We start from the raw sequence: 16,099 nt of genomic DNA, 5'->3' as shown, positions 1-16,099 counted from the left end.
GACCAGCGGCGTTGGTCAGTGCGTGGTGAGCGGCTGTATCGTTTGTGTTTCTGACTTTTTCCCTTTTCCTTTTTGTTATATTATCATTATTGTTATTATAATAATCATCATTATTATCATTATTATTTTATTTTAATTATTAAACTGTTCTTATCTCAACCCACAAGTTTTTTTTTTTCTTTTGCTCTTCTGATTCAATCCCCCATCCCACAGGGGTGGGGGGAGTGAGCGAGCAGCTGTGTGGTGTTTAGTTGCCGACTGGGGCTGGACCACAACAGACACCTTCCCCTCACATGTGCCAGGAGTCACCTCCAGCGACTGAGGGCTTGTGCCCTTTTTCCAATTGCTTTGCCAATGCCCCCTTCTCTGGAAAGAAATCCCAGCTACTTGGCTTCCCTACCCTCCAATTCCAGGCACTGGCCCTGTTACCCCAGCATCGGAGCAGCCAGGTGACAATGTGCTCACCTGGATGATAGCTGAAATCTTTTTCGCATGTCTCACAGCTAAGGGATAGGGATCAGGTGATTACATCTCATTTTTGGGTTCTGCATCTTCCTCCTCCTGTTCTCATGACAGCCCTGGTTCATCTTCATCCCTTACTAAATGATCTCATCTTCTTGTGTATTTCTTCTTGTGTATAGGGGAAGCTGATACTGGCACGGGTTGGTTCTCTGGGTCAGCCACAGTGCCTGTCACCAGGGTTTGAGTAGCTGCAGTGCCTGTCGCCATGGTTGGAGTGGATGCAGTCCCTGTCATGGGGTTAGATCAATGGACGGTATTATATAGTTGTTTAATCCTAACAACTTATATAGCTGTTTAATGCCTGAAGTGCATTCAGCAGACACAGCAGTAGGACCATGCTGGTTTGAACATCCCAAAGATATTAAGAATTCTCAAGTGCTGTTGTAAGTAGCCTGAAGGAGAAAGGGAAGGTGAAGGAGTGGGGGAAAGTGTCCCTCCCAGCTCCCCTATAGATTGGTTCACTGAGAAGAAGAGGTAAAAGGTGTAATTAGTAATAGTTTGTGAGAGATGGCTCCCAAAGTACGGGAACAACAGCAGTGCTGAGCACAATCCCACGACTGATAATTTTATCATACCATAAGCCAGTGTTACGCAGTACAGCAAAACGATAACTAATCCAACTCCCAGAGGTGATAAACAGCACCACAGGGAGTGTGTACAGCAAGTAAGGTGTTATATACCACAACTCTTGAGAACAAGCGCAACAGCTCTGAGAGTGCTGTCCGAGAAGCAGATTCGTTGCCCGGTGTGCAATGAGTCAATAATCACACACTCAGGACAGACACTGCTTATTTATTTCAGGGTTGTGCAAGCCTGGGTGCTCAGTAGTTTTCCACAAATCCAACACACCAAAGCCAGCTCCTTCACTGCATTTATACAACAAATTGATACATATTCCACCTATGTAATACACGTTCATTGTAATCTACATAGGTTGCATAATGGCATTAAGTCACTCCTCTTGGCTCCACTTCAGATCCTTCTGCGCATGTCTTCCTCTCTTCAGGGGTCCTTGGTGGTCTCTGGTGGTCCTCATGGATGAAGTGCCCTAACCCTTTTTATCCATATATATGGTCATGTGTCACCTAAGGACAACTCAAGGCTATTTCTTCTTGCCAGCTCTCCCTTACTTTAGTCCAAAATGAATGTTCATCCTTGCTTAAATGGATGGTACTGATGGCCAAGATATCCTGTCTTTAAGTTTACATTAAATATTAAAACATCAAACGCTACGTAAGCAATGCTTGATCATAAAGGAGTTTAGATTCACACTAATTAAAGAAAATACCTCTTATTTCCAAGGGGCGTTGCTCCCTTACAAGAGCAAATAAATCAACATTGTGACCAGCAACTATTGAACTAATACAATGAATGCTTTCACAAATTGGCTTTGATGCACTCTGGTCAGATCTGTCATCATCTCAAACTCTTCAAGCCCCATGTTGGGTGACAAAAAAGACTATTGTTGTTCAACCCTGCAGGCAGGTAAACATCACACAGATGTTCACTCACCCCCCCACCCCAGTGGAATGGAAGAGAGATCAGGGAAAAAAAGTAAAATTCATGGGTTCAGATAAAGACAGTTTAATAGGACAGAACAGGAAAGGAAAATAATAATAATGATGATAAAATAATACACAAAATAAGTGATGCACAATGTAATTGCTCACCACCTGCCAATCAACGCCCAGCCTGTTCCTGAGCAGCAGTCCACCCCCAGCCAACTCCCCCCAGCCTTTATACTAAGCATGATGTCACACTTCAGAGCAGTGGAACAGTCTGCCCAGGGAGGTTGTGGAGTCTCCTTCCCTGGAGACATTCAAATCCCACCTGGATGTGATCCTGTGCCCCCTGGTCTGGGTGTGCCTGCTCAAGCGGGGGGTTGGACGAGGTGATCTCCAGAGGTCCCTTCCACCCCCTACCATTCTGTGATTCTGTGATATGACATGGAACATCCCTTTGGCCAGTTTGGGTCAGCTGTCCTGGCTATGCTCCCTCCCAGCTTCTTGTGCTCACTGGCAGAGCACGACAAGCTGAAAAGTCCTTGACTTGGTGTAAGCACTACTTCGCAACAACTAAACATCAGTGTGTTATCACATTATTCTCATGCTAAATCCAAACCACAGCGCTCTACCAGCTACTAAGAAGAAAATAACTCTTATCTCAACTGCAACCAAGACAAACTGCAATAAAATAAGAATGACCAAAGTGCAGGGACAATATATTTTATAGAGAGACAATGTTTTAATTTACAGACATGGGTGTACGACTAAAAACACAGTATGGATTACACATAAGACTTGATCAACACTTAAGAGCTTTGCTGACAGAAGAAGACCTTAGAAAAGGTATGGTTTTATTGCATGTGCTGCTCTTCACCCCCCCCACCCACCCCACCCCCTTAGTTTTTTTTAATAACTTACGTTTGCTAGCAAAACCTCTAGCAGACCTGGACACAAAGGCAAATGAAACAAAAAGAGGCAGGCCTTTTTGTCACCTATATTAATCATCAATCCAGTACCTCTTTTACTGGCAAAAGCTGTCCAAGCACAATGCTATCTTGAGTAAGACAGGCTTGCTATTTCAGAAAAGAGATTTCTAAGCACAGGCATGGCCTCCATCTCAGTTTGTCTACATTCAAACCATACATCTCAACAGACATTTGCAACATGGCATTGTCATGACACTTGCACCTAGACAACCACTTTTCTGTGCTGAACGCTACATAGAGGATAACCTTTCCAGTCAAAGAAATGGCTGCCCATTGCTAAAATAGTAGAAGGAAGAAGGCAGCTGAAGAATAAGGTAGCTGAAACACCATCTGCGCAGGGCAGGAAAGAACCAGCAGGAAAGCCGCAGTTGCCTGAGCTGCAGCATCCCTCTGCCATTAGGCAACACTATGCTCCCAGTCAGTGACTACATCTCTCAAGTGATTGAAGCACCAAAGATGTCAGGTGTTCCTACGCAGCAAACTTCGCCGTACTCAACTTGAAAAGGAAGATATTTTGCTGCTTGCTTCCAAGCTCCATTTATGCAAGCTGGGTGCACAACACTGAAGTATTAGAAGCCACTAACTAGGATTACTGCCCAAGGGCTAGTGAGGGCCTTTGATGTTTTTGCTTCAAGTATACCTTCAACTTCTGATCCAGAAAAGAAAGGCCATTCAGCGTTTGTCAGGGGATACACAGGGAAAATTTACACTTTAGAAACCTAAAGATTAAGGTAAAACACAGTGAAAATTAGAAGCAAGAACTGTTTATGTCTCTGCTCTGTAGTACAACCAAGCAGAGGATGTTTGTAGCTTAGCACCAGGACTCAGATGACCTGGGTCATCTGAGCTCATGGTCCCATGAAGGCAACACCTTGTACAGGAGAGCTCAGAAAGAGCTCTCAAAGTCCCCTGTATCTGCAAGAGGAGCATTTTCCTGGGAAGAGCACCACAAAGGACATACAAGTCTGTCCACAGCAGTCATCCTCACAAGGCAGGAGCACACCTTGATGGGGCTGCAGTGGTGTCCCTTGGGCTGAGTGTGGGGACTTTGGCTGTGCCTGACACCTAGTTCACACTACGATCTATTCCAACCCTAACAGGGATTACAGTCCTCAGATTGTGCAAGCGTCAGGCTCCACAAAACCACCCTACCTTCAAATTTTATTCCTGAATGTGTCACTAACCTGGTGGGAAACCATTAACCAAATTCCTGCACACATACCCTTCCCGTCCATGCCTCAGTTGCCCTAGCTATAGAGTGGAAAAGAAAGTATGACCTACTCTGTGGAACATTCTTAAGCCTTCTGATGAAAGCACAGTATTACCACCACAGTAGTAGACTTGGACCCAAACTCTCAAAGATGTCCAGAAATATTGCTCTTGTCTTACTGCTAGTGAAAGCTTTCAACTGCAGCAGATAGCAGGAAAGCACAGACTTGCCATTAACCAATATACAACACACATCGCTCGACATTCAGCAGTGTTTCCAGGCTTCCACAATGCTGGAGAAGTACACTAGGCATAAACCATTCTGGCAGGGTAAGAGCAGTTGAGACATAATCTGATGACAAGAGAACACCTCACAGCTGCAAAGGGAGCATGAAATAAACCTCTCTTGGTCACATCACATCCCAATCAATGTAGAAACAAGCAAACGGTCTAAAGAATACAAAGAAATGAAAATGAAGGGGGAAAATGTCTATGTAAAGACTGACAATGGGAAACAACCTAAGCTAGTTTGGACATGCGAGAACTACGGCCTCTTTCCCTTGGTGCCCAACTATACTGGAGGGAATGAGGCACATTTCTAGTTGCACGACGAGTTCTCACAGCAACGTGTTACCACGCTGGTTACAGCATTCTTGAGATAGATGAGGCTGTAAGTCACTGACGTTATGCTGACGTATAGGCTTTATGCATTACTAATCATTTGGACACAACAGCCACGTGTATATTTTTGTTTTGCAAACTGTCCTGACAATCTGCAAAAATTCTCCTTTCTCTACTCTGGAGAATTTGAACAAAAGCATTCAGGGAAACAGGCAACAGAATGAGGAAAGGCTCACGAGAAACACAGATGTGTTCTGGGGAAAAAAAAAAACCAAAACCAAGCTGGATCAAGACAGCCAAAGATGATTTTTAATTAAATCATGTCTGTCTTATATTATACATTTCAGCTCATTTAGTATCTCAAAAGAGTTTAATCTCAAAATAGTTAACAGCTACAGAAGCCCCAACTTCTTCCCATCTTTTTCTTTAATGCAATTATACTGTTGCTGTCGCACCAGAAATATTAATAGCCTTTTCTGCGTGGGATAGAGAAGCTCTACAGCAGAACCAGAAGACTTCGATCATATTGATGGCCTGCATGCTAATGGTTACATGTAGCTTATCTGTCAACGTCATTTCCACTGAAATTAATGAGAATGGACAGCATCCCCTTCAATATTTCAAGCATATATCTCTGTGGGGAAAAAAATCTACCATTCACTTGAATGCAGAAGACTCTGTGAAGGACAAATAAGTGAGACAGCAGAAAAGCAAAGCTGTTATTCTATTGTACATTGCTCTGTAGGAAGACCACAGAGGGACAAATTCTGCTTTTCGTTATGGTAGCTTTGATCCAGAATTGATATAACCAAGCCAATGGAGCTGACCCAGATTTACAGGGGAAAAACAGTTCAGAGCTCCACCCAAGCCTGCAATCCTATATTTCTGCCACCACAGGGGATGTGTGCCCTTTATGCAATTCAAAAAGCCTCTGCTCTGGCACAGCAGACCTGACTCAGTGCTCACTAAAATAAACTGCAAAGCAACCATTGACTCCTCCAATCAGTCATGCAGACCTCATGCAATCAATCCACAGGCATATTTAAACCACTCATCAATGTACTCCTTTCAGAAAAAGTTGTAAAGTCTTATGGCTAGCCCAGAACAAAACCGCATACCCAAGAGCCTAGCAGGCAGCTGTGTTCATCCTATTTGAGCTTCCCTAAACTTGCTACCAAAGGACTAAAGGACCACCAAGCCTGGTTTGGGAAGAAGAGGAAGGTGGAGAGGCAGAGATCAGCAGCCAGGGTCCACAGGATTGCCAGTGCAAATGTAGCAGGAACTTTGCACAACATCCAGCTGACTGATCTCGTAGCAATTACTAAACCAGGAGGGTGGGGGATAGCAATGCTTGGGAGGCAGAGTATGTGTGTCGGTAGCCACTTCGATTCTCTGGTGTATTTGTCCCACCTGATTTGGGGCCTTACTACCAGAAAGACATTGAGTTGCTGGAGCGTGTCCAGAGAAGGTCAACGAAGCCGGTGAAGGGTCTAGAGCAAAAGTCTCATGAGGAGCAGCTGAGGGAGCTGGGGCTGTTTAGCCTGGAGAAGAGGAGGCCGAGGGGAGACCTTATCACACTCTGCAACTACCTGAAAGGAGGTGGTAGCAAGGTGGGTGTTGGTCTCTTCTCCCAAGTAACAAGGGATAGCACAAGGGAAAATGGCCTCAAGTTGTACCAGGGAAGGTTTAGATTGGGTATCAGGAAAATTGTTCACTGGAAGTGTTGTCAAGCATTGGAACAGGCTGCCCAGGGAGGTGGTTGAGTCTCCATCCCTGCAGGTATTTAAGAGACATGTAGATGTTGTGCTTAGGGACATGGTTTAGTGGTGGACTCAGCCGTGTTAGGTTTACAGTTGGACTTAATGGTCTTAAAGGTCTTTTACTACCTAACTGATTCTGTGATTAACAGTTATATCAACTTCATAATTATGTGCACACATACACACACTTAACTCAAAGAGAAAGCGGTTACCCCATCTGGAAACTCAAATATATTTTAGAAGTTAATGAAGACCAAAATACATAATCAAGACAGACTTTATCAGTTTCATATTTATGACCCCAACTGACACACTTTATTAATCACCAAGTGTTTAAAAAGTGTTACTTTCCTCCCCCTCAGTTACTATAAATTCTCCGCTTTCACTTCCAACACAGGCTGTAAAAATAGAGATTACTAGAAGGACACGTTCAGCTCCCGGTACCCACCAGTGTGGGTGCAGAATGTGCTATTCCATGTCAGGTCACTTCAGATAATACAGACATTTTTGTTCTCCCGCATACCAATCAACTTTAAAGCACAATAATGCAAACAGTCTTTAAAAGGATTTTAACTACCTAAAGCTCTTTGTCTTAAGACAAGGTATTACAGCAGAGATCATCCATGGGATCCAATTATAATCACCTTATTAATTATATGTCTACCTTCCCTAATCCAACAATCCCTACAAGTTATCCATTTTAAATGTTTTGACCCCCTTATATAATCACCTATCAGCCAAAAAAGCATGACAATGACTAGCTACAAAGTATGTCATTTGTTAAGTGATTTCAGAAGGCATTACTGAGGGTCCTGAAACCCACCTTCTTACCGTTTACAAAATATAGCTTGAATTACCAGAATGTCTTTAAAATGAATAGAAAGTGGTGGCTTTGAAAATAAAACAAACTGGGGAAAAAAATCCCACAGTTCTCTGCTTTTTACAGATTACAATGTAATCAGTCTCAGAAGCAGACTGAAACCCAGTAGAGCCTTTTATTCTTTGTGGATTATTATGTGTGGACTCTGCAATTAAAAACTACCATCTCCCACCACTCAGCCAAGTGACATAAAAAGACACAAACTTTTGCTATTAAGATTACTAAGGATGGCACCTTTTAGCCTGAGACAACACTCAAAGCAACAGCAGATCCTTTGCAGACGAAGCACAGCTGAGAAGGACCATATCCTCCTCTTTCACCTACTAAAAAAGAGAGAGGAGAGGGGCCAGATCCTGCAAAACCACATGCAGATCACTTTACTCACATCCTTGAAATCAAGGCTACTTCTCATTAAAAAATTAAAAGCAGACAACACTTACAGGATGTGATCATTTCACACCTGTCTTTCCATGGTGTGGTCCACCTACCTTCATGCCATTTGCCAGATAGAGTTACCATCTCCCAAACCCCCGGAATCACAGTGCCGTGAGAAATTCTGCTCGATTGCATTGTTTGTATTTTCCATTTCCCCCAGCACCTTCTTTTAAGTTTTTTCATAGGAGTGTGAAGCCATTGCAGCAGTGATTGATAGTAACGGATGCAAAGTCATCCTTCAGTGTCTACAGCCTGGCACAAACAAGATGAAGGCTACCTTGAAGAAGCACTCTGACTGTTTAAGCTGACATACTCCCATAAAAATGCCTGCTTTTCTGCAGCCTAGAAAGAGTACATAAAATCATTACTTCTCTCAAGCTGGACATTTCCAAACATTGTATAGGTTGAGAAGAAATAACAGAAATTATAAACCCCACTGACTATACATTTTAATTAGTAAAATAACAGAGGCACCTACGTGAAGCCCTTTGCACTTCTGGGATTTCTTTTAATAGGAACAAACTTCATACTCCTTACAGCAGCCTCGTTAGGAGAAAAGGGTTTGCACTTCTGAAATCAATGCATTTGTATTACCTGGGCCACCAACCACTGATTTTGTAGGGCAAGAGAAGATGGGTGGGTGCATGTGTGCAAGCACACGCCTGTGTGTACCGCTCTAAGTCAGCATTTTATAAGTATGCATGCTCAGCTTTTTTAATCCAGCAATTCAAATTTTTCAGAAGGAAAAAACCTGAAATAGTTTCCCCTAGCCACAACGTCAGTCAGTACACACTAATGACATTTTACTCTGAAGTTTCCAGTAGCAGCCATCTAATTTTATTTCTTTTAAATAACATCCCCTTCTGATGCTTACAAGCTAAATGTTAATGCCTCATTTAGGTCCTTATTTCTAATGTGTAAAATTAATAAAGCCAAAAGCAAAGTTGTCATTTACTTTCATTGCCAACATTGGGCAAGGTGTAAAAGGCAACCAAAAAGAGCATATTGGTTTAAAATAAAAACAAACTGGATATTTAAATGTGAAATGCATAAGGCAGGGAAATTTCTTTAATACAGGAAAACCTCCCTGACTTGCATGGACACCAAGCTTGCTTGCTGCAAATCAACAAATGCTTGTGCTGCACCTATTTATACTATGCTGTTTAGTCAAAGTCCTGTTGGCATGTCACAGAAGTGAAGATCGTGCTCTGGCTCTCCAAGACTTGCCAGCACAAAGGTTTCCAGCCCTCTAAGCTCTGAGCGGAACAGGTAAAACAAGACAGCTCCCACAGACACGTCTGCAATTCCCATGTCCGCTGCAAAGGGCTCCCCACCAGTCCCCAGGGACTGAAGAGGGCATCACAGAAGAGGCAGAGCAGAGAACATACACTGCCACAGGATGGTCACCACCTTCCATGCACTTGTTCCTTCTACATAAATGCACATTATTTTGTGCACTGGCTGCCTTTCATTAGGTACTTCCTAGTGACGTTGCAGCTAGTGTGACAATCCAAGATGACAGTGGTGAGGGAGCTGCAATCTAATGGGCCATTCATTTGAAACATACAACTTCAGTTTGACAGCAGGGAACAGATCTATTCCACACAATTTCACCAACAACTCCTTATTAAGAAGTATGTGGAAAGGGCAAGCCAACAAGCCACATTTATTGATCTGCCATTAAATGAAAAATGGGGGATAATAACATTATGTAAGAGAAGCAACACTGAGTCCAAGTGTATGTGTGATAGAATTTTTATTCATAAAACCTTAGTTTCAGGTGCCAAACAAGGAAACGAAAGGGGAACACTGCATCCTCCACTGATTACATTCACAAGAAAACCAAGGAGCCCAAGAAAATCCCTCTGTCTGGAAGCATGAGCCAGAGGTAATTAGGAACTGAATTCTCTCGTTGCCTCGCTGTAGTCTCTGGTGGTCTCATCTTCCAGTTAGAGCTTGAAGCTTGTGCCAGAAACACCACTTTGTCACATGCAAGCATTCTGCCCACAACAAGAGGACACTATCTATAACTTGGATACTGAAACAGAAATAAGGAGGAATTAACCGAACTCTACAGTTTGAATTGTGACTGTAAGGACAAATATCTATGTCATCCACAAAAATCTTGCACGAGTGGGATCCACAGGGAAGAGAAACATCCAACAAAACATGAACATGCTTTGAAACGTTATCCTTGTGATGTTGTAGGTGGCTGCTCAATCTAAGTGACCCACCACAGACATCTCTTCATCTTTATCCCAGACACATCAGGTCTATACAAATAGAAAATTCTTGAACTTAATTTTATTTCCCTAATGTGAAGGGGGAAACTCCTGCTCTTTTTATTGATTTGAACTGGGCCCTTCACCTGCACGTCTGCACTTGAGTTTGTGTATATTGACACTTAGACAAGTCACACACAGAACTCAAAACATTTGCCTTTAACAATACGAATGATCTGCAAGCAAAACCATCAGATTCAAAACCTTGTGTCCCCCAACCCTCTCCTTAACTCCCTCAGGATCACCTTAGAATTGATACATAATACATATGCATCAGCCCAAAAGGCTCAAGAGGAAAAAACTGTGCTGAAATGACATTCACACAAGGACAACTGCAGCAGCTTTGTCAGGCTGGATTTGATACAGTACATCTGGCAGAGTCAAACAAAACAGAGTAGTGCTGGCTTTGGGAAAGTAACATGGATCTAATTTCTTCCAATTCTCTGAACCACTTTTAGAGTTAGTTACATGGTACAGTACAAGATAAACTACCTGTCACTTCTAAAAAATAATGGAAACAATTTCAGAATTCAGAAATACACTCACTCTATACAGAGATAAAATTGACCTACTAGTTGCACTATTAGCTGTATAATTTTTCATAAATGCCCAGTATTTTTCTGCTCTATACGTTTATTTCCAAAGGAAAAACAGTTTCCACTCACACTGACTTTATCTCTGAAAGTTAGACTTTAGCCAAGTCATGACACTGTAACGTTTGTGAATACAGACTGTTAATGCTACAGAAGTCAGAAGTTTCCCAATATTGGCTCACAGTAACATAAAAAATAAAAGCTTATAAAAATCTATATTGTAGAAATGGTAAAAGTGGAACAATATGCACTCTGATAAATTAAAATTTCTCAAGACATTACTGTTGACAGTGCCAGGTAATTTTTGCTTGAATACATTCAGAAACAGATTTTTATTTCTTAATATCAGCAAGCAATTGTTGCAAAAAGCCACACTCACATGTACTGAGACAGAAAAAGATGCCCTGCTAATAAGTTTAATACTGGCTAACTATGAAGACTTTCAAAGATTCGAAGAGCAGTTTAACTCTCAACCTAAAACAGTTCCAGGCTACCAGTACCTTTGAGTAGAGGAACCAGAGTAAGTTTGCTCAAACTGATGATGCAGTCCCATGGAAATCAATGAAAAGCTTATAAGGACACCAACAAAGGGATACAGCACAGCCTCCTCACAGGCGCACGGCAGGGCTTCTGCTTGCCACTGAGGGATGGATTTCATTGCACGCAATTAAATGAGGGCCAGATTCTTGTGGCTGTCAAATGAACTCCATTTCTCAGTATCCCAAACAGAATAATTTAAGACCAGTATACAGAGTCCATCAAAGGAATGCTGTACACCCACTGCTTTGCAGACCTCATTCCCCTTTATGAGCAGGGGGGAAAGCAAGGATCAATTGCAGGATGGGAGACTGCTGCATTGATTTTCAAACAGAATCTTCCATCAAAACCAATGGTGAGCTTGTCTTCAGACAAAAGGAAAAAAATCTCTTGTGATCTGAGTTGTTCTGACATTTGAGCAAAAGTAGACATCGACATTCTGTAAGGAACAAGCAGCTATCAGTCATACAGTGCTGCATGCGTAACTGAGAAGATCATGGACAAGCGGCTAGTCTGAGGATCTATCCTTTGTTAGCATCCACAGGAGAACCGCAGAAGTCTAAAACAGAAGATTAAAAACTGAGCAAAAAACATTCCGGTCTGCTGTGGGGAGAAAAAAATATCATCAGGTTTAGAATAAGTTCCATAAACCTGTCTCAGGTGAGATAAAGACAGTATTAATTATTCCGCCTTTATGTGGAATTTTTCATCTGGAAGGATGCCAGCACATCGCCAGTCTGACCCCAGCCTAGCAGAGCAGCTCCTGCCTGCACTTACTGACACACAGCACAGCCACCCTGCTCACCGCAGCTGGGAAGTCTACAGAAGAAAGCAAACTCATCTGGGAAAGCCTAGGCAGGCTCAGGACTAGCGAGCAAACTAGTTTCACAGGAAAGGCAGCAGATACAACAATGATGAACTGTTATATAAAACCCAAAGACTCACCCATTGTACGCAGACGGAAGACCCAGGAGCATGGAACAATAATCAGGTTGCACTCGGTTAAGCAGCTAGCACATGGCAGGAGAGTGAAGGGGGAAATATTCTGAGCAAAGAGCTGGGGAAAATATCCATCCAGCTATAGCAAACACTGCAGAATGTTGGTTTTTTTTCTTTTCAGAAAGGTTAGACAGGCAGCAGGAAAACACACCAAAGTCCCTGCTGCCATTTCCTCCCTTAGGAACAAATAGTCCCCCAAACACAGATAAGCCACAAAAGCCAGGATCATCTCCAAAGTTTTCTTTACAGTGCTCCTGAGCACCGGGGAGAAGCATTGCTCATCTTCCCCCACCAGCAACTGGTCGGGGAACTGAATTTGGGAGGGGTCCCCAGCACACAGGCAACCTCTGCCAAAATTCAGATAATGCATGTGCATTAACCGGACAGCACATTTACCACCAGCTTCCCAAAAAAGAACAGGTACAGAGCCAAAAAGAACATGGAGTAAAATGCTGGTATTTGAAATATAGCGCAAGGGACACATGATCACATTCTTCCGCAAAGATAAGGCTAAGCTCACCTTCCCCACTTCAGGCTTTGGGTGCATTGTTGTTAGGGGAATTTTTTGTTTGTTTGTTTTTAAGAAAGGCTTCTGTTAACTATGTAATTTTCCTATTTATCTCAAAGAAAAAAAACAAACTGTCAGCAGAAACTTGTTTTTCTTATGTTTCTAGCAAGAGATCCACATTCAGACCTCCTAAAATGGAAAACGCCCATATAAGAGATGAGTTGTCTTGTCCTCGAGGGGGGTTGGACTCATCATTTGATGGCCTTCTAGCATCTTTCCCCTTCTGTGTCACACCTAAAATTGTTCGGAAACTCTGTAGGCAGAGAACAAGTCTCCTAAAATTCACCAAGAGAACTCGGTGGGTGAAGAAATTGCCAGATTCCCGATAAGGTTTTTGCAAGAGGTGTCAGCTCCTTAACCTTATTTTCCATCCAAAACATTTGGGTGGGAATGTTTTAGCTAATTCTGATTGCAAAGTGCCTGTCTTAGAGAGCACTGCAAGCTACCAACAACAGTGACAGGTGGCAAGCCAGGGTATGAGAGACAGCTCCATCCTAAAACAGAGCTGTTTTCGTCCTGCTGTTTTCAGCAGCTGTCCTAAATCAAATACTTCAGCAGAGACCAGCTAAAATTTAGAACACCCTGCACAACAAAAAGGGCATCGACCAAGACTTTGGAAACTCTTAATACCTCCAGCCTCATCGCACCTGACACGCACTCTGCCCAGGGTTCAGCTCCAGTGAGTTTACACATACATCAAGACAGGCTACTGACGTATCTTAAAATAAGGATATAGTGTCTCAAAGTGATCTGCTGCCTGATGTGTATCACATTGATAGGTTTACTACCTACCTCTCTTCCTGCCCCTTCAAGAACTCCACAATAATCCACCACTTGCACCACCAAGATGGTAATTAATACACAATCACATAGTAGATAACTGGTGAAAAGAGCTGTTTGAGTGTTACAAACCACATGCCAACACAACGACCACACTCTATATGGGTATAGAGGAGTTTGATAAATTTCTAGCAATTTCATTATAGAAAGAGCCCACAATAAAAAAAAAAGGCAGAATCAGTTATGATCAAAAAGGTACAATAAAGACGGGCAGGCCGTGATCACATTTCTTCCCAGACCTACTCCACTCATGCTAACAACCTAAATATGTGTCAAACAGAAAATGGGTGCAGATTATCCTCCCAGTGATTTCACAGCATCGCATTGTCCTCTCAGAGTTTACGGTAAATCCTTTGAATTGTACTAAAATCTCAACCTATTTACAGTTTCATAATAGCACAAATATAAAGCCATAATCTCCAGCAGTTAGCTATACAGCATATTGAGAATTCTTGAAAGGCAGTTTTTCTACATTCAGAAAATCCACAGAATATTTAATCTCTCACCTACTGCACACTGAGTTTGTGTTCCAGCAGTGTAATTCATCTGAAATGGGGGGGGGGGGGGGGGGGGGGGGGGGAATAACGCTTGGCCAAATTTTCTGAATATGTATGCAAACTCTATCACCTGTGGAATGCAACTAATGAAAATACCATACTTTTATTAAATTGGTGAAACTGTGTTACAACCAATTCCACACAGTGCCTTGAAAGCCCTGAAATAAAGCCTTCCCGAGGTCCGCTAAGGGCTGAGCACTCCTTGTGAAACCAGTGGGCATGGAGCAGACACAGAAGGAAAGAAAAAATATGCTAATTTTTCTAAGGAGTTGGCAGGTATTAACACAGATGGGCACCATACGAGAACGCATTCATCAAGCAAATGATACCGACTTTGAAGGAGCAGACAGCTGATAGAAAGACGCCCGATGGGACTTGGCTTCACCACAAAACAGCAGATCTACCAATTCCTAACCCTACCCACACTCTAAACCTCGACACTCTCACTCCAAAAACTTTAAGGAAAAACCATTTTTTTCATCAGCTATGGTTTGGTACCCACGAGAAGGGAAGGAAAGAGTCAAACTGAACAAGTCCTTTTTCTCTTTACCAAGCTGCAATTCCCTTGTTTGCTACAGCTATGCCTGTAGCCACGACACTCAAGAGCTGGTAGAAGAGATTTACAGGTACGGCTGAGAAGACTCGCCTGCCGATGAGCGTGGCCACCCTGCCAGCCACAGCTGCTGGTCTGCTAAGAGGTATCACTCCCTTTTACAAGCCTCACTCCTCTGCTCAGCTGTCAGATCCCTCCAAAAAGACGCTGCAAGTGCAATTCCCACCTCATTTCTCAGGCAGGAAGAGGAAAAAAGTGAGACAGGCAAACAGATTAAAATTAATCTTTTTTTCTTGCCCTGCTGGATAAATTTCACAGCCGACCTGCACAAAGCAGTCTCACTGCAATCCACGACGGATCTGTGTGCGCAGCGGACACCGTGTGAAGTTTCCGCTGTCCGATCCCACCTCTGCGTGAACCAGTAACCGACCTACGAGTGACTTCCACGGGAGCCAGTATCCGCCGCCCCCGGTGGGGCTCTATCCCTACTGTCCCCTGCGCTTATAAACTGGAAAATTAAAGTCACATTAGGTAATTAAGAGTTTGGACCAGGGCTTCCTACGCCTCTGTACGTCCCCCTGCGCCCGCAGTTTGGGTCTTGCCCAGCCAGGAGCACCCCCAGGAACCCCTCAGCCGCCCGAACGCCCGGGCTGGGGTAAGGCAGGGACGGGACGGGACGGGGCGGCCGCCCCCGCCGCTCCGGCCAACTTGGGCGAGCGGGCGTGAAGTTGCCCGCCGGCGGCCCCGACACCCCCAAAACCGAAAAGCGGCGAAGCCCAGGACCCGCAGCCCTGGCGGCAGATTGGGGGGGGGTGGGGGGTGGTGTCCCCCACTCCGTGGGGAGGGACCCGCGGGGGCCGGGCAGGTCCTGGCGCCGCTCTCCGCCGCCGCGGCAGGCTGACCGGCCGGCGCCGTCCCCCTTTCCCCAAACGCTCGTTATAAAGTAGAAAATAATAAAATTTAAACATAAACCAACTTTCCTCCCTCCCGCGGGAAGTTTCCTGCGGCGGGGAGCGAGGCGACCCTCCCGCGGCTGCCCCGGGCGGGGGCCGGGACGAGGCTGCCGGCCGGACCGCAGGGCGACGCGCCCGCCGCCGCCGAGCCCCGCGCCTGCCGCAGCGGCGCCGGGAGGCGGGAGCCGGGGCCGGCCGGAGCCGGGGCCGGCGGGGGCTCCTTCCCAGGTCCCCGCCACCTTCCCGGGGCGCCCGCCACCTGCGCCGGCGGGGAGCGGGGCCGCCGCGGAGCCGGAGCC

The 16,099-nt window shown here is 44.3% G+C and overlaps 1 protein-coding gene across 2 annotated transcripts in view; it reads right to left on the bottom strand.

The window, feature by feature from the left end:
• The window catches only part of CHST11 (carbohydrate sulfotransferase 11), a 178,067-nt gene that overhangs the window by 161,678 nt on the left and 290 nt on the right, over positions 1–16,099 (bottom strand). The window lies entirely within an intron of this gene.

The sequence above is a fragment of the Phalacrocorax aristotelis genome, chromosome 1, assembly GCF_949628215.1.
Source record: "Phalacrocorax aristotelis chromosome 1, bGulAri2.1, whole genome shotgun sequence".
NCBI lineage: Eukaryota > Metazoa > Chordata > Aves > Suliformes > Phalacrocoracidae > Phalacrocorax > Phalacrocorax aristotelis.
This window is presented reverse-complemented; position numbering and strand designations above follow the sequence as displayed.